The sequence below is a fragment of the Lithobates pipiens genome, unplaced genomic scaffold (genome assembly GCF_037356315.1).
Source record: "Lithobates pipiens isolate NorthernLeopardFrog02 unplaced genomic scaffold, aLitPip1_a1.2 Scaffold_16, whole genome shotgun sequence".
NCBI classification, from domain to species: Eukaryota; Metazoa; Chordata; class Amphibia; order Anura; family Ranidae; genus Lithobates; species Lithobates pipiens.
In genome coordinates, this window is record NW_027507748.1 from 318,719,678 (window position 1) to 318,738,467 (window position 18,790).

Below are 18,790 nucleotides of genomic sequence, written 5' to 3' on the forward strand. Positions count from 1 at the left end.
CAGGGATTTCTACTGGTTTCTGCTGGGCAGTACTTGCAATCACCAAGTCCCCGGACAGGACACAGGCTCAGACTCCACCCAGCCTTTTGGCGATGATACTAGGCCTGCTCTGGCCTTCTGGGACTTCCATGGCTGCACGCAACAGAATCCTGACTGCAGGTCCACATTGTAGTATCGTGGCTCCTGCTGGCTGAATGCAAGCCATGTGAGCAGTTCGCTGCAATGACCGCACCGAATCCATGCACTGACCACCGTGGTTGGTATCTGGCATTCTGGACACAGCAGGCACAGGCGCTCCTTTCCCTTGATCATCCCGAGTGCGAATCCCCCACAATGCTCCAATCGAACAATAAAGTTTGTAACCCATGCCTCACTGAAGGGAACATTCTCAGCACAATCTCACCCGTAGGCTTACCCTGATCACCCTGGGCAATGGTACACATCTCCAGGCACACTTCACTGTTTAAAGCAGGAGTTTGAAGCAAACAGTCACAATGTCCAGCATTTGCAGATTGTTGGACATATTTGTAATCCAGGAGTGTGATCGCCCACCATGGTTGCCATGGGTGAGGGCACTTGGTAGAAAGTTACAGAATTACAGGTTTAAATTATAAATGTCTGTCCCAGCCAGGGTTGGGCAACTGAGTAAGCAGGCCACAATAACTTGACAGGCAGATCCCGCTGGTTGCTATGGGAAATGGCATTCAATACTGTAGTACTGAATGCAGGAAGAGCACATAAATCCTTCCCTGCATTCAATCCCTCAACTGGTGGAACAAAGTGCAGTTCCCCGGCTCGGTCAACTTTGGTTGCTAGGGGCAACGGCTGGCAGGTTACCTGTGAACAGACATCCTGGAACGAGCCCTCAAATGTAGCGGTGCCCTCAAATATAGCGGTACCCCCATAGGAGTGGCTGATAGTTGTGGTTCATCTGTCACCCTGCCCAGCTCAGCACACAATCTTCATTCACTCCTCAGACAGAAAACAGTCCGTACACTTTGTTTTTGTTGTTTTTTATTTGGGGAATTGAACTTGGATGGGGATTTGGGAATTATGGGATGCCCAGTAGTTTTCAAGACGACAATGTAGGGACTGAGAACTATATACATTCTTTGTATCTACAACTTCTTCTCTTCTTCCAGCACATCACTTGACTACTGATCTCACTCTTCAGCAGATCAAGTGATTCCTCACTTCCAGGAGCAGGTAGCACTTTAGATTAGGCCTGACACTGGCTCCGCCAGGCCTTAGCAAATGCCTTTTGCAAGCAGGGACCGTGGGCCCCTTAGATGTAGCAAAAGTGTAGGTAGTCCTAGTGCTAGCTGTCCATGTGGCTACTGGTCCCAGCACCGCATCTTCAGGCCTTGCCAGCCCTCCTTGCTGCAGCTGCCTCTCTCCGTGCCGCCACAGTCCACTCCACTGGCTCTGCAATCATCCCAGACTGCACTCTACCAGTCCTCTCAGGTGTGCCTCCCCAGTCCTCCTGACTGTGTGAACACTCATCAGCCCTCTTGGCTGCACTCTGTGGAACTCCTGTAGACTTGCCCGGCAGTGTTCTCCCACTGTCCTCTTTGCTCCTCCTATGCCTGCTGGTCAGGACAGCTCTGTGAGTTGTAAGAGGGTCCCATCCACACCCAAGCCCAGGCCCAAGGTCACCATCCCCCAGACTCTTGAGCTCCTTTAAAAGCCATAACAGCCTAACACACCATCTCCATCGTCCACCTGATCCCAAAACTCCTCATCAGCTGGGCTGACCCTGAGTATTTGAGGCCTGCCCCCTGCTGATCCTCAGAATACTCCAGGCAGCTCCACCTCTCCTCTCCTCCTTTCCTCCTTCCTTTCCAGAAGATTCCAGCATGTTCTGGAAAGTAGTGGGAGGTCGCAGTGATGCTGCCTGTGAGTCACCCAGCTCTGAGTCACTCAAACCCTGTCCCACAAAATAAACACACCCAGCCTTGACTGCCAGCCAAGCCTGGAAATTTACCTACTCTAACAAAAACTCTGTAGACATCCTAGTACTACTAGAGTGTGATACATTTATTTTTAACTTAACCACTTGCCAACCACCGCTTGTAGATTTGCGTCGGCAGAATGGCACGGCTGGGCAAATGGGCGTACAGGTACGTCCCTTTGAATTTGCGGCCGCACAAGCTGGAGCCAATCTCTGTGTAGTGAAAAATTAGGTATAAATACAGCATCATGGAACGTTGAAGGACTAGTAAAGAAAAATCTGATGGGTTAGAAATTTGTTTGGTCTTCTTTTCCAATAGTACTTGGTTTTCTTCTCGAATAGTACCATGATACTATTTACTGCTAATAGTATGAATGAACGAGTGACATGTATAGCGCTACCTATGCGAGCTGAATCGCCTCAGGGTGCTTTTTGCTGCCAGCATCCATCTGTGGCATAGCGCGGTCCTTTACCCCATAGGATCCCAATGTGCTTACAAACACATACACATATGTTGGCCAATTTTTAGACAGCGTCTAATTAACCTACCAGCATGTCTTTGGAGTGTGGGAAGAAACTGCAGTACCCAGAGGAAACCCAAGCAGGCACAGGGAGAACATGCAAACTCCAGGCAGAAGGTGTTATGGTCAGGATTTGAAGCGGTGACCCTATTGCTGCTACGTGAAAGTGCTAACCACTACACCACTGTACTGCCCTCTACTATGTACTATAAAACGCCTCTGCCCTAGCTAGCCAGAATGATAAGGATCATTAACAATAATAAGGTGCTAACATTTGTCTTTGCTGTGGTATCATACACGACGTCAGTAGATAGTGTGAGGGCTTAACAACTTTTTAGTTGTTTGGCTACTACTTTAAACTTCACTTTATTTTGTACATGCATTCATTATACTGTATATTGTACACACTAACTAATCAGTCATGTTCCTTTTTACTTGCAACTATGTTCTTGAAATTTCATAGGGCAAGTATCTCCCTGATTATTTTGTGAAAATACGCTACAAATTTTGCACATACTGTATTTAATGCAAGATTAGCAAATTCCAGTCTGACTGAATGAGGTTAAAAATATAAGTTGGAAGAATGAATATATTGCAGAGTATTGTAGAGATCCACAATGTTTTTTTGATGTTCACACGGGCTACAATACACCTGAACTTTGAAAAAAGCAGGATAGTGGACAGACACTGAATCCTGACTCCATTAATACTGTGCAGTATGTGTGGGTGCCTAAAGGTTCAGGAACTAATAGTAAACCTTATGCTTCTTCTATATTTCTAATTCCAAGAGGGCGAATGGATGCTAGACGAGAAGCCAATTATGCGCTCACAGCCAAAATATCAACCCTAATATCGGATATGTGTAAAAATAAGTGCAGAGCTAAGATATCAAATGTAGATAAAACATGAAAAAGTAAACCAATAGCATATAACTGAAAATCATATACTGTGGCATGTAACTAAAAATCGTATACTGTGACATAACATATTAGTTCAAAAAGAAAGTCCCCAATAAAGCAAAAATTCTGAAGTGATTTCTCAGTGAAACAAAAATCCAGGTAGTGACATCCAAGGGTGATGAGTGGTTATTTAAAAGTAAAAATAGAAATTTGAATAAGTGTCCAAGCAATGAAGTGACAAGAGGAATCCACCCCCATAAGTATTGGCCGCTTACCAGAAAGCATGGACACACACACAGGTATACACCTGGTGAGTCAAAAAGGCTTTATAAGTTTGGTCTTAAGGATCCAGATTCACAGCAGCGATGGAGACTCCAGACAATCAATCACAAGAGAATTGGATGTAGCCAGTATGGGGCAAATGGAGGCGTGCACCTAACCAGGAATTGATAAAAGAAAGAAGGAAAGAAAGGGGCAACATAGCATAATTCCGTTTAAAATGTTTAATAAAAATGGAACATAAGAATTGCACTTACATGCTCCCAATGTAAAACAAGCGCTGTATGGAACAATGTTAGCGGTAGTGAGAGGATCAGCACGCGTTACTGACGTGTTTCGCTTCAAAAACCATCATCAGATGCTTTTTGAAGTGAGGTATTACGTGGCTTTTCAGCTCTTTAGCGCCACCCTTTGGGCTCCTTCTGCTAATTTCGAGTTAGTAGAGTGGTGAGTATTGATTTTAATTTTGCGCTTTTCATTTCTCGCTTTTCAGTTCGCACTTTTCAGTTTCGTGCTTATCAGTTCGTTTCTGAACGGCTGTTCATCAACCAGACATGTTGCGGAGTTGGAGGAGATAACGTGTTAATTTATTATTGGCCTTAGAGTTATTGCTTTGACATACATTTTTTGGTTGAATAATGATTTTATTTGGTATATTTTCTATATTTTTGGATGCATAGAATGCACTTTTTCATTTCTCGCTTTTCAGTTCGCACTTTTCAGTTTTGCGCTTATCAGTTAATTTCTGAATGGCTGTTCATCAACCAGACATGTTGCGGAATCGGAGGAGATAACGTGTTAATTTATTATTGGCCTTAGAGTTATTCCTTTGACATACATTTTTTGGTTGAATAGTGATTTTATTTGGTATATTTTCTATATTTTTGGATGCATAGAATGCACTTTTTGGTTAAGTTCTGTTGGCAGATAGCTTGTCTAATTTTATTTGTTTTCTTTTTTTAATGCATAATTAAAAAATTGTGTAGAATAATACTTGGCTATGTGTTTTACTTGAAATGACAGTTTGAGAGTAGACAGTTACATTTAAAAAAAAATACAATGTAAAATTGACAAGGGACAACAACATAGTTGTATCTTTGATCTTAAAAGCTACAGGATTATGACGGGACCGCGGCACGCGTATATGGATAAATGGGACAGGGACTTGGGGGAGGCCGTGCCTTTGGAGACCTGGCAGCGGGTCTGGTCACGTGCAGCCAAAAGCTCTGTTTGCACTTTATATAAGGAAAATCAATACAAGGTTATGCTGCATTGGTATCAAACTCCGTCCCTGCTCCATTCTATTTACCCCTCCGCGGACTCCCGCTGTTGGCGCTGCCGTAGTGCAGTTGGGACACTGTTCCATATTTATTGGACATGTCCACGAGTTATCCCCTATTGGGAAATGGTTAGGGCCTTATTATGTACCATCTTTGAGGCACAAGTGCCGTTAGACCCCAAGCTGTTTCTCCTGGGCCTCCCTCCTGCCACATTCTCCCGATCCTCCCAATCCCTGTTAGCCCACGTGTTGACGGCTGGGCGCTGCCTAATTGCCCTAAAATGGAAGAAACGGGAGATCCCTTCACTAGTTGAGTTACACACTAGAATTAGGGACGTCAGGCGTATGGAATATCTTACAGCTTCTCTAAATAATACGCTTGACAAACATAACAAGGTATGGGATCTTTGGGATGGGATGGAGGCACCCGCCTTCTGCGTGTAAAGGGGGGGGGGCGTGGGGTCGGAGGGGGCGTCCTTTACTTTACTCTTCTTTCTTTTACTTCCCTTTTCTTTTCTTTTTTGTTCTTTTTCTAATCTGCACCTTTTCTCTCCCATTCTAGGGCTGTTTGCACGACTCTTCGTGTTCTTGTTCACCTTTCCTATTTTCCTTCTTTCTCCTTAAGCTCCCTTCTTTTTCCCCCTTTTTTTTTGGTCTCTGAAAGGTTTGTTCAATTGACCAGTAGCGGGCTGCAGGAATCTAACTCTCCCGGTAACGGAGTGTCATTGTAATGTACTGCTTGAGTTGATGCAATGCTGTATACTATGCCTTTGCTTACTGTGGTCTGTGACCGTTTGCTTTTATTACCTGTGCCTTATTGTTCCTTATTTGATTTCTTTGTTTCCCTTGAAATTTCAATAGAATTTCAGTTTTCAAAAAAAAAAAGCTACAGGATAATGGTGTTGTGGTAACTTGCCACCAAAAAAAAAAAGCATAATAATATTATTCTTGATATCACTAGAAAAGAAAACCCTTTGAAAATGTGTTTGCATAGAAGCAACGGTAGCTGTATGGCAGGCCTTAAGTGAGCAAATTGACAGTAGTAAATCCCTAATAAATAAAGACATCACCTTAAGTATGTACGAATACCTTATTTCCTCATTAAAAATAGCAGAAAGTACTTCTCCCAAAGAAACCACATACAAACAATTTACATCCAGAGACTTATCAAAACCATCCTACGCAGATATTCAATTACATCAATACCATATCAAAAACCCAAACACCCTCTTCATCATACGACCAGACATATGGGAATATCTAACCACCTCCTATCACAAACCTAAAAGACTCTCATGGTTTTATAAAAAAAACTACAAAACACCTATAGCCACACAAAAACCTCAAGCATGCTAAACTGGGAGGCGGACCTCAAAGCTAAGTTTGCTCTCTCAGTCTGGCTCAATTCATCCCAATCTAGCTATAATTATTCCCACCGCGCTAACCACTGGGATTTAGCCCTGAAAATATTACACAGGAGTTACCTAACACCGGTGAGACTATCACACATATTAAGGGTACCAATAATTCCTGTTGGAGAAACTGTGGTTGCAAAGGATCGATATTTCATATATTATGGGAATGTAAGTCTATCAGCAGTTTCTGGAACTCAGTATTTTCTCTACTAACAAAAATAACAGGAATCATTCTCACTGCAAAACCTGCTTTGGCCCTTCTTAATTTAGGGATGGAAAGTATACCCATGAAGCACAGATGTATAACTGCTCATATCCTGATAGCAACACGACTGTTAATTACTATGGAATGGAAAACAGACACCACACCTAGTATAAAGGATGTAATACATAAACACCCAATACCACTATGAAAAGTTTTTTACATACTCATCTAATTTGATGAATAAATTCTCAACTGGCTACCTTGGACCTCAAGATTTCCAGAGACTCCTCTTTGATATACTAATACTGATATATCTGTTAAATGGTGGTATGTTATGTTATGTTCTTTGAACAGACTATGTTAGCATAGTCAAGTTACTATTTCTTTACTTTGCCTTATTTACTTCTCTTTTAGTTCTGTATTTAAATACATCCATATGTGGTTAGACAATAGAGGAACAACGATAAGGTATCAATCGACATCGGGCAAGTGATCCATTGTCTCATGTACGTAAGGGGGTGGGGCCCCCCCCTGCGGGCACAGTTTGCTCCCAGTTGGGGTGCCGGTGGGGGGGGGCCTCTGTTCACCACCCTGCACCCAACATTTGACACGTGGTAATAACTACACTAGCCACCAAGGTACAAAAAAAGCTATGCCATGCAATTTTCTCTCAATGCAACTAGGAAACCATGATATATTGTATAACAAATGAAAATGGATGCATTCATTCTTTGTTAATGTGAAATCTTCAATAAAAACTAATGAAATGAAAATTTGTTTGCAATAACTCCATCAGTATCACCAGCAAAGCAGCTTCATTATTATCCCATTATAGAAGAAGAGAATTGTGCGCTGCATTTCGAGATTTCATCATTTCCATGTCACGAATGTTAATTCTCCATTATGAATGCTAGTTTACAAGACCGACCACTTCCAGCTTGTCCTTGCTTCTGAGTATGCGTGTTTGTACTTTGGACTTTTGTCCGACGGACTTGTGTACACAAACTCGGAAAATCCGACAGACATTTGTGCGTGGAAAATTTTAAAACCTGCTAGCCAACATTTGTCCGCGGAAAATCTGACAATTGTCTGATGGAGCGTACAAATGGTCGGATTTACCGCCAACAGCCTGTCATCACACATTTCCCATCGGAGAGTCTGATCGTGTGTACGAGGTTGTAAGCTGGCCATAGACCTATAGATGATCTGCAGATTTTCTATGGTTAGATAGAAAAAGTGGGAGATTCCTTCATCCACATAGTTTAGCGAACATGGAGAAATCTGTTGCACTTTTTCCATCTAACCATAGAAAATATGCAGATAATCTATAGGTGTATGGCCAGCTTAAGTCTATTAATAGTTACACTTCCTAATGTGTAATTTTCATACATATTTTTGGTAATCAAATTCATAACTTTACATTTCTTAAAGTGGTAGTAAACTCTGTATAAAAAAAATCCCCCTGCAAGGCAATGTTATAATGTGCTAGAATGCACCACATATCAGCACATTATGTGAAACTTACCTTAAAACCAAGCCTTTCAGAGGTGTGTTGTCACAGCTGACAGGGTTTCCATCTTCACCCAGTCTTCCTTCCAGGTTTGTGGGCTCCGGTCGTCTAAATGAACGTGCTGCAATGATATCACTCCCGGGCATGTGTGCGGGAGTTGCTGTTCATGGTACAGGGCTCCCAAGAATGGCACAAGTATGCTGCAATGCATATGCCAGTGATGTCACCAGTGGCTTCATGAGTAAATATTTCCTAAACAGTGCATGTTTAGAGATGTCTACCTCCTCCAACAGTCGTAACTCCCACCTTCTCATCCCAATTCCCTGATTCCACAAGTCGGCCCCCCTCTTTCATGTGCCCTCTGGAATGCCCGCTCAGTCTTCAACAAACTAGCCTCTATCAATGACCTTTTCCTCTCCAAATCCCTTAATCTATTTGCTATAACTGAAACCTGGCTCCAGGAATCTGACATTACCTCTCCAGCTGCCCTATCCCACAGTGGTTTTCTTTGGACTCAATCCACCAGACCCAGTGGACGAAAAGGAGGTGACATCGGACTTCTCCTCTCCCCACAATGCAACTTTCAGGTACTTCCCACACCTCCCTCTCTTTCCCCCTGCTCTTTTTTCGAAATGCGCTGCATTTGTCTTTTCTCTCCAGTTTGTCTGAGGGTCGCAGTTATTTATCAATCTCCTGGACCAGTGTCACGCTTTCTGGATGACTTCCCTGCATGGCTATTTTCTCTCATCTGAAGTACCTGCTATCATCCTAGGTGACTTTAACATTCCAAAAAATGTTAATACTGCTACCACTTCTATACTACTCAACCTAACCTCCTCTTTTAACCTAACACAATGGATACAAACCACCACTCACTCCAACGGTAACACACTCAACCTCGTATTCTCCCATCGCTGCACTCCCTGCAATCTCTCTAACACACCCTTTCCTCTCTCTGATCACAACCTTATCCTTTTCACTCTCTCCTTGTCTCCTACATTCCATGCTGCCAACCTACAAACCACTACCCGCAGAAACCTTTGCAACCTCAACCCTTCCCTTCTTCACTCTGCTACTGATGGCCTTTATGACAAAATCTCACCCCTGTCCTGCCCAGACCTAACCACTTCCATCTACAACAACACGCTGTCATCCTCCCTAGACGTACTTGCACCTCTTGTTACACGCAGAACAAGGCCCCATCTGCCACAACCATGGCAAACAGACCACACCAGAAGTCTCAAGAGACACAGCCGTGCTCTTGAGCGAGCATGGCGTAAATCTAAGTCCCTACAAGACTTTACCCTCTACAAATCTGCCCTTCTCAAATACAACTCCTGCCTCCACACTGCTAAACAAACCTATTACAACACTCTCATCAAAACCCTCTCATCCGAACTTCGTCAACTCTTTTCTACCCTTAATTCCTTACTTCACCCCCCACTGCCCCCACCCACCAACTTGCTTACCGCTCAACAGATTGCAACCATTTCCTATTGCAAAATTGACACAATTCACAAGGAGATATCCAGCATTCAACTTCCTCCCCTACCCAACACAACGGGTCCAACACCTGTTGTTTGGGTACAGCGTCATTAAGGGGTTAAGCTATTGAGACATCCTGAAAAAGACTTTCAGCTCTAAGTGTAGCGAAAGTTGATTCTACAAAGTATTGACTCACGGAGGGGCTGAATACAAATGCACACCACACTTTTCATTTTTTATTTTATTTTGAAAACCATTTATCATTTTCCTTCCACTTCACACTCATGTGCCACTTTGTGTTGGTCTGTCACATATAATCCCAGTAAAATTCAATAAAGTTTTTGGTGTAATGTGACAAAATGTGAAAAATTTCAAGGGTTATAAGAACTTTTTCAAGGCACTATAAGTAAGCCTATAATAAGACTTACCTATAGGTACAGTAAATATTATTATTATTATTATTATTATACACGATTTATATAGCGCCAACAGTTTATGCAGCACTTTACAATGTATAGGGGGGACAACACAATTAAAATACAATACAAAAGGTACAGGAGGGCCCTGCTCGTAGAGCTTAAATTCTAAAGGGAGGGGGTGGTGGTACAAAATAAATGAGTTTTCAGGGAACTCCTAAAGGTGGATAGGGTAGGGGCTGATCAGACAGACTGGGGCAGGGATTTCCAGAGGATGGGAGAGGCTCTGGAGAAGTCTTGAAGGTGAGCATGAGAGGAGATAACAAGGGAGCTAGAAAGCAGGAGGTCCTGGGAGGAGCGGAGGGGACAATTTGGGTGATATCTGCAGATGAGGTTGGTGATGTAGATGGGGGCGATGTTGTTGATGGCTTTGTATGTTATGGTTAGCATTTAGAATTTTACACGGTGGGGTAAGGGAAGCCAGTGAAGGGATTGGCAGAGAGGGGCAGCAGTCACGGAACGATTAGTGAGGTGTATTAGTCTAGCAGCAGCATTCATAATAGACTGAAGGGGGATAGCCTGCTTAAGAGTAGGCCATTAAGGAGAGAGTGTCAGTAGTCAAGGTGGGAAATAATCAAGGAGTAAATAAGTTGCCTTGTGGTGTCATTAGTCAGCAAGGGTCGAATTCTGGAGATGTTGTAGAGGTTAAGTCGGCAAGATTTAGCCAGTGATTGGATGTGGGGGCTGAAGGAGAGGTCAGAGCTAAGGATTACACTCATCACCCTGGCATGTGTGGAGGGACCAATAGTTGCGCTGTTGATCTTAATGGATCTGGGTGTCATCAGCGTAGCGGCGGTTTTGGAAGCCATGGGACTTTATCAACTGGCCCAGGAAAGAGGTATAGAGTGAGAATAGGAGGGGCTCAGGGACATAGCCTTGGGGTACCCCAACAGAGAGAGGAAGAGGAGCGGAGGAGATGGAGTTGTAAGTGACACTGAAAGTGCGCTGAGATAGGTAGGAGGAGAACCAGGATAAAGCAGAATCACAGAGGCCAAGGGAGTGTATGTTTGCTGAGGAGGAGCAGGTGGTAAACTGTGTTGAAGGCAGCAGAGAAGTCTGAGAGTATAGAGGCATTGGGCATTGGTTTTAGCAGTTAGTAGGTCACAAGTGAGTTTTAGTAGGGTAAAACCAATGGGCATTGGTTTTAGCAGTTAGTAGGTCACTAGTGAGTTTTAGTAGGGCAATTTCAGAGGAATGTTGTGGACAGAAGCTAGACTGTAGGGGGTTGAGAAGGTTGTTGCCCGTGAGGTAACGGCTCATTCTGTCATGGACAAGGCGTTCATTGAGCTTGGAGGCAAATAACAGCAAGGAGATGGGTCTTAAGTTATTCAAACAGGTGGGGTCTACTGAGGATTTTTTTAAGTATGGGGGTAACCAGTGCATGTTTGAGCAGGGAAGGAAAGGTGTCAAAGGAGAGGTTGCGGATGTGGGTTAGGGAGTTTAGGATAGAGTGGGAAGGTGGTCACAGTAATTGTGAGGGGACAGGGTCCAGGGGACAGGGTCCAGGGGACAGGTGGTGCGGTGGGCCATGGAGAGGAGTTTATCAACTTCATCGGTGGTAACTGGGCAGAAGGAGGAGAGTATTGAGTGTGGTATTGGACCTGATGTGTTGGGTAGGGGAGGAAGTTAAATGTTGGATATCTCCTTTGCGAATTGTGTCGATTTTGCTTTTGAAATGGTTGGCAACCTATTGAGCGGTAAGCAAGTTGGTGGGTAGGGGCAGTGGGGGGTGAAGTAAAGAATTAAGGGTAGAAAAGAGCTGACGAGGTTTGGATGAGAGGGTTTTGATGAGTGTTGTAGTAGGTTTGTTTAGTAGTGTGGAGAGAGGAGTTGTATTTGAGAAGGGCATGGATGGATTTAGAGTTACCCCATGCTTGCTCAAGAACACGGCTGCATCTCTTGAGAATTCTGGTGTCGTTTGTTTGCCAGGGTTGTGACAGATGGGGCCTGGTTCTGCATGTAGAAAGAGGAGCAAGTACGTCTAGGGAGGATGACAGCGTGTTGATGTAGATGGAAGTGGTTAGGTCTGGGCAGGAGAGGGGTGCAATTTTGTCGTAAAGGCCATCAGTAGCAGAATGAAGAAGGGAAGGGTTGAGGTTGCGAAGGTTTCTGCGGGTAGTGGTTTGTGGGTTGGCAGCATGGGAGGTAGGAGACAAGGAGAGTGTGAAATGGATAAGGTTGTGATCAGAGAGCGCAAAGGGGGTGTTAGAGAGGTTGTAGGGAGTGCAGCTATGGGAGAAAACAAGGTCGAGGGTATTGCAGTTGGAGTGAGTGGTGGTTTGTGTTCATTGTGTTAGGTTAAAAGAGGAGGTTAGGTTGAGTAGTTCAGAAGTGTTTGCAGTATTAACATAAATTGGAATGTAAAAGTCACCTCGGATAATGGCAGGTACTTCTGAGGTGAGAAAGTAGGGTAGCTATGTAGAGAAGTCATCCAGAAAGCGTGACACTGGTCCAGGAGGCCGATAAATGACTGCGACCCTCAGACAAGCTGGAGAGTTTAAAAGTTACATTCACTAACCTTGCCTGCCTAAAGTAAACCCTGACCTAAAGTATGCCCCCCTCTATTTACCTGAATCTCACAGCCTTGGGCCACCACATTGTTTGTATCCTGCAGACCACAAATGTTCATCTCACTGGCAACACCTGTGCAATAGGTCCCCATAGACCAAGTATCTCAAGCTTTGGGTGGCTTTGGTTACTTTAGGTCAGGGGGGTAGGCAGACAGAGGAGGTCTGCTTTATCTAAAAGTATACAAAGAAACCCCTGTATTGTATTGGTTATCATCAGAAACAGTTTTCATGTAAATATATACTGCTGCTAGCAGATGTCAGATGTCACTACTAAATTATTCACATAGTAAAAATCCATTTGTTGAGTGCACAAAAAAAAAATCTTTTTTTTTTTTTTTTTTTATGCAGTTCTTTATTTCTTTTTTATTTTCAGGCTGTTCCCAAACATGCACAATTACTTATTTATTTTCTCTAACATTTTCCAAAATAATAGTGCTTTATCAGCTTGGATTAAACAGGAAGAACTCATCAAGGATTATTCCATGCCTGTAAATTTCCCTTGTGATGTACCAGAAACAAAGCAAACACCTGTCACTGCTACAGACAATCAGCTGTGCAGCTAACATACAACATGCACAGCTCTGATTTTTAATATTTAGGCTCAAACCACTCATGTTCATATATTTTGGTACAAACTGGAAAATTAAATACCATTGCAATCATAGAGGAGTTGCTTCCTGCTGCGAGTGCAATACAAGTAGATATGCACTGCACTTCAGAACAGCAGCGTACACAGCGGGTAAGCTTCGCATACAGTCAAATTCTGCCAGCTCTCAGCTATGTAAGCTAGCGTTCTGTAAGCAATGAACATATCCATCAGGAACAAGTCACAGGTATTTTAAATAATCTCCCTCATACACTATCTACTTAATGTATATCTAAACCCAAGAACAAACATTTAAAGTATTGCAGCTTACCAGCCCTTACATGTGGTGGTTGCATTTGTTTTCTTTTATTTCCACAAGGTGATTCTGCCAGTAACACTTCCTTTTATAGTGTGACAATGTTCAATTACTGTACTGTATCTATGGAGAAGCAGTGTTGCCACGTTGGGGCAAAAATTGTGTTAGGACTACTGAGCACCTCTCACTCTCCCCATCTCCATTACATGTGTTCTGTAGTCCACAGAGAGAACTGGGAACTGTGCTACCTAATAACAGTCAGCAAAGACAGGGAACACAAGAGGTTATCATCTCAGATTTTTGGCAGAATCAACATGTATTTTTTGCACATATTACACAGATATATTAAGCCGCTTATATTTAAAGCTGATCTCTAAACACAAAAATAAATTTAAATATATTTCTCAATAGCAATGTAGCATCCGCTGGAGCAGCTGTGAGATCTCCAGTTGACTCCCATCCCCCCGGCTGCTGTATATCCATTGGCTGTGTGATCTAGTGCCCATTCTCATCACGAAAGACTAGTAAGGAACCAATCGTGCAGGCTGGGATTACTAGAACAGCTGACCGTCAGGCATATGGGGCCAAACCTATCACCTGCCAGGAGTGGTGAGCTGAAATACAATTGTAGCACTAACCCCCGAAGGAGCTGCTGGTTATTTTTTTGGGCTTACCGTTACCTTCCGTTCTCCTTGTGACACGTCTAGATGTCCCATGGTAGATGACCCGGTAACTTGAGACTGACAATAGATCCACTTGAATGGATTTTATTTGCAAAATTCAAACCATTGAACAGTCTTTCAACTTGGAATCAGAGGTTTGGAAGTCCAAAAACGTTAAAGAACTTGCTTACTTTGACTGCATCCAAAGAATAGCCATTCGCAGCTGGATGAACCATCAGGTTGGACAGTCCCTTTCTCACAAGGCCTAGCAGTCAACAAGGTGCTTACTCAGGAACAAAGTCTTTGTCACAGATGTTGTTAAAGAACACGTAGGGAAACTAAGCTGTAGAACACTTGTAGGATACCTGGATCTTTCAGCCTGCTTGGCAATATCCACAAGACCGGATTCTTTCGGTACCTTCAGCCCTTCCAGGCTCTTGTTAAGAAAACCAACCCGTACATGGTGTTCTTCTAAAGAGTCCTCCCCTGGAATGCTTGAAGTACAATGGGTCTCTCCCAAACCGGAGACGGCACCCAGCCACCTCAGAATCCTCCTTTAGTTTCCTTGCCCTGGGCTAGCCAGCCCCAAGGCATTAAAGTTGGGTGGATCCACACCCCAGGCCATAGACTTCCTGGGGGCTGGTCAGGAGGACCAGGACCATGTAATCAGCACATCATACTGGACCGGAACCCCTGAACCACGTGATGTCCGCATCTTAAATACCCTCTTCCAGATGGCACAGCGAGAGGGCCACTCCACCCGACCTGGCTCCAAAAGAGTAACTTAATCACCTGATCAGACCATAGTTCCATGCCTGCCACAAGAGACAGTGCCCCCTGTGGCCAGACTGAAAATCTCACAGTCCAATCAGACTGATACAGAAGTCAAATTTCGAGAAATAATACCCAAACCTAACTGCAGTTTAGGCAAAGTTTAATTTTGAAAAACACATAGCGCATGCTCTTCAGGAGCCCGTCGCTACACAATGCACTTTACTTAGCAGCCCATCAGCCATATAAATACACACAGTTTTTGTTTGGTTTGTTTGTTTTTTAATAAAAATATACACTATTAAAGGGAAAGCTACACATGCAGCACTCACAGAAGGGCCCCAACAAAAGCCTGCCAACACTAACATCCAGGCATCAGGTACCTTGCAATCACCTCTAGGTACGTCAAAAACACATAGACACACTTGCTATTGGGGCTGTATGTGTACACAAGGATCCTTTACTCTTTCAGGGTTAGTTGAGCTTGATATTGTAATCCTGCCTGCATAGATTATATATATATATACAGTGGGTCAAAAAAGTATTTAGTCAGTCACCAAAAGTTCTCCCACTTAAAAAGATAAGAGAGGCCTGTAATTGTCATCATAGGTATACCTCAACTATGAGAGACAAAATGTGGAAACAAGTCCAGACATTGTCTGATTTGGAAAGAATTTATTTGCAAATTATGGTGGAAAATAAGTATCAAAAGTTCATCTCAATACTGTAATGTATCCTTTGTTGGCAATGACAGAGGTCAAACGTTTTCTGTATGTCGTCACAAGGTTGTCACACACTGTTGCTGGTATGTTGGCCCATTCCTCTATACAGATCTCCTCTAGAGCAGTGATGTTTTGGGGCTGTCGCTGGGCAACACAGGCTTTCAACTCCCTCCAAAGGTTTTCTATGGGGTTGAGATCTGGAGACTAACTAGGCCACTCCAGGACTTTGAAATGCTTCTTACAAAGCCACTCCTTCGTTGCCCGGATGGTGTGTTTGAGATCACTGTCATGCTGAAAGACCCAGCCACATTTCATCTTCAATGCCCTTGCTAATGGGAGGAGGTTTGCAATCAAAATCTCACAATACATGGCCCCATTCATTCTTTCGTGTATCAGGATCAGTCGTCCTGTTCCCTTTGCAGAGAAACAGCTCCAAAGCATGATGCTGCCTCCCCCATGCTTCACAGTAGGTATGGTGTTCTTTGGTTGCAACTCAGCATTCTCTCTCCTCCAAACACAACGAGTTGTGTTTCTACCAAACAGTTCTACTTTGTTTTCATTTGACCATATGACATTCTCCCAATCCTCTTCTGGATCATGCATATGCTTTCTAGCAAACCTCAGACGGGCCCGGACATGTATTGACTTAAGCAGGGGGACACGTCTGGCACTGCAGGATCTGAGTCCCTGGCGGCGTAGTGTGTTACTGATGGTAGCCTTTGTTACGTTGGTCCCAGCTCTTAGTCTTGTATGTCTTAGATTTTCTAATTATTGCTCCCACAGTTTATTTCTTCACCCCAAGCTGTTTGCCTATTGCAGATTCTTCCCAGCCTGGTGCAGGTCTACAATTTTGTTTCTGGTGTCCTCTGACAGCTCTTTGGTCTTCACCATAGTGGACTTTGGAGTGTGCCTGTTTGAGGTTGTGGACAGGTCTCTTTTAAACTGATAACAAGTTCAAACAGGTGCCATTAATACAGGTAATGAGTGGAGGACAGATAAGCCTCTTAAAGAAGAAGATACAGGTCTGTGAGTGCCAGAAATCTTGGTTGTTTGTAGGTGACCAAATACTTATTTTCCACCAACTTTTTGCAAATAAATTCTTTCAAAAATCAGACAATGTGATTGTCTGGATTTGTTTCCCATTCATTTCTTTTTTTTTTTTCAAAAGATTTTATTGAAAGGTCATGGCATACAGATTACTACAGTATTATTATTATTTATTATTCAGGATTTATATAGCACCAACAGTTTGCGCAGCGCTTTACAATATGAGGGCAGACAGTACACTTACAATACAATTCAGTACAGGAGGGATCAGAGGGCCCTGCTCGTTAGAGCTTACAATCTAGAAGGGAGGGTCAAGTTGAAACAAAAAGGTAATAACTGTGGAGGATGAGCTGATGGAGAAAATTTAAATACAGTTAGGTGTGGGTGGGGTAGGCTTCTCTGAAGAGAAGTGTTTTCAGGGATCCTCTAAAAGCTAATAAAGTAGGAGATAAGCGGACAGATTGGGGTAGGGCATTCCATAGGATTGGAGAGGCTTTGGAAAAGTCCTGGAGGCGAGTATGGGAGGAGGTGATGAGGGAGCTAGAGAGCAGGAGGTCTTGAGAGGAACGAAGAGGACGAGTAGGTTGATATTTAGAGACTAAGCTAGTGATGTAGCTGGGGGCCGAGTTGTGGATGGCTTTGTATGTAATTGTTAGTATTTTGAATTTAATTCTTTGGCTGAGTGGAAGCCAGTGGAGGGATTGACAGAGAGGAGTAGCAGACACCGAGCGATTGGTAAGGTGGATGAGTCTGGCAGCGGCATTCATAATGGATTGAAGAGGTGATAGACTATGTAGAGGTAAGCCAATGAGAAGGGAGTTGCAGTAGTCAAGGCGAGAGATGACCAGCGAGTGAATTAAGAGCTTTGTTGTCTCATTGGTTAGAAAGGGGCGTATTTTGGAGATGTTGCGGAGGTTGAAGCGGCAGGATTTGGACAGTGATTGGATGTGTTGCTTGAAGGAGAGTTCAGAGTCCAGGACTACACCTAGAACCTTGGAATGAGGGGATGGGCTTATGGTTGTGCCATCAATTTTGACAGTGAGATCAGGGGAAGGGGCATATGGGGGAGGAAAAATTATAAGTTCGGTTTTGGATAGATTGATTTTGAGGAAGTGATGTGACATCCAGACTGATATATCTGATAGTAAATTAGAGATACGTGAGGAGACAGAGGGAGTGAGCTGAGGGGTAGAGAAATAGATTTGGGTGTCGTCAGCATAGAGGTGGTATTGGAAGCCGTGGGAGGCTATCAGTTGACCCAGGGAGGAGGTATAGATTGAAAATAGGAGTGGTCCAAGAACAGAACCTTGGGGGACCCCAACAGAGAAAGGAAGAGGAGAGGAGGAAGTAGAGTTGTAAGAAACGCTAAAGGTGCGGTTGGATAAGTAGGAAGAGAACCATCGTAGAGTATGGTCACGGAGACCAAAGGTGTGGAGTTTTTTGAGAAGGAGGGGGTGGTCAACCGTATCAAAGGCAGCAGAGAGGTCCAGGAGGAGGAGTACAGAATAATATGGTTTGGTTTTGGCCGTTAGTAGATTGTTTGTTAGTTTTAGGAGAGCAGTTTCTGTGGAGTGTTGAGGACGAAATCCAGACTGAAGGGGATCAAGAAGGCTATTATCAGCGAGGTGGTCACTCAGTCGGATGTAGACCAGACGTTCGAGTAGTTTGGATAAAAAGGGGAGCAAGGAGATGGGGCGTAGGTTATTTGGATTGGAGGGGTCCAGTGAGGGTTTTTTAAGTATGGGTTTGACAAGTGCATGTTTTAGAGAGTTGGGGAAGATGCCAGAAGAGAAGGAGAGATTGAAGATGTGAGTTAGAGAGTGTAGCATAGAGTCAGAGGGTGAACGCAGCATTTGCGAGGGAACAGGATCCAGAGGGCAGGTGGTAAGGTGGACATTACCAAGTAGTTTAGCAACTTCGTCTATAGTGGTGGGGTTGAAGGAGGGAAGTAATGATTGTGCCTGTGGGCATGATGTGTAAAGCGTGGAGGGTATCAGAACAGTAGAAATCTCTACGCGAATTGTATCAATCTTCTGTTTGAAGTGATTAGCAATCTCCTGGGCAGTGAGTGAGTTGGCGGGTGGAGGCGGTGGAGG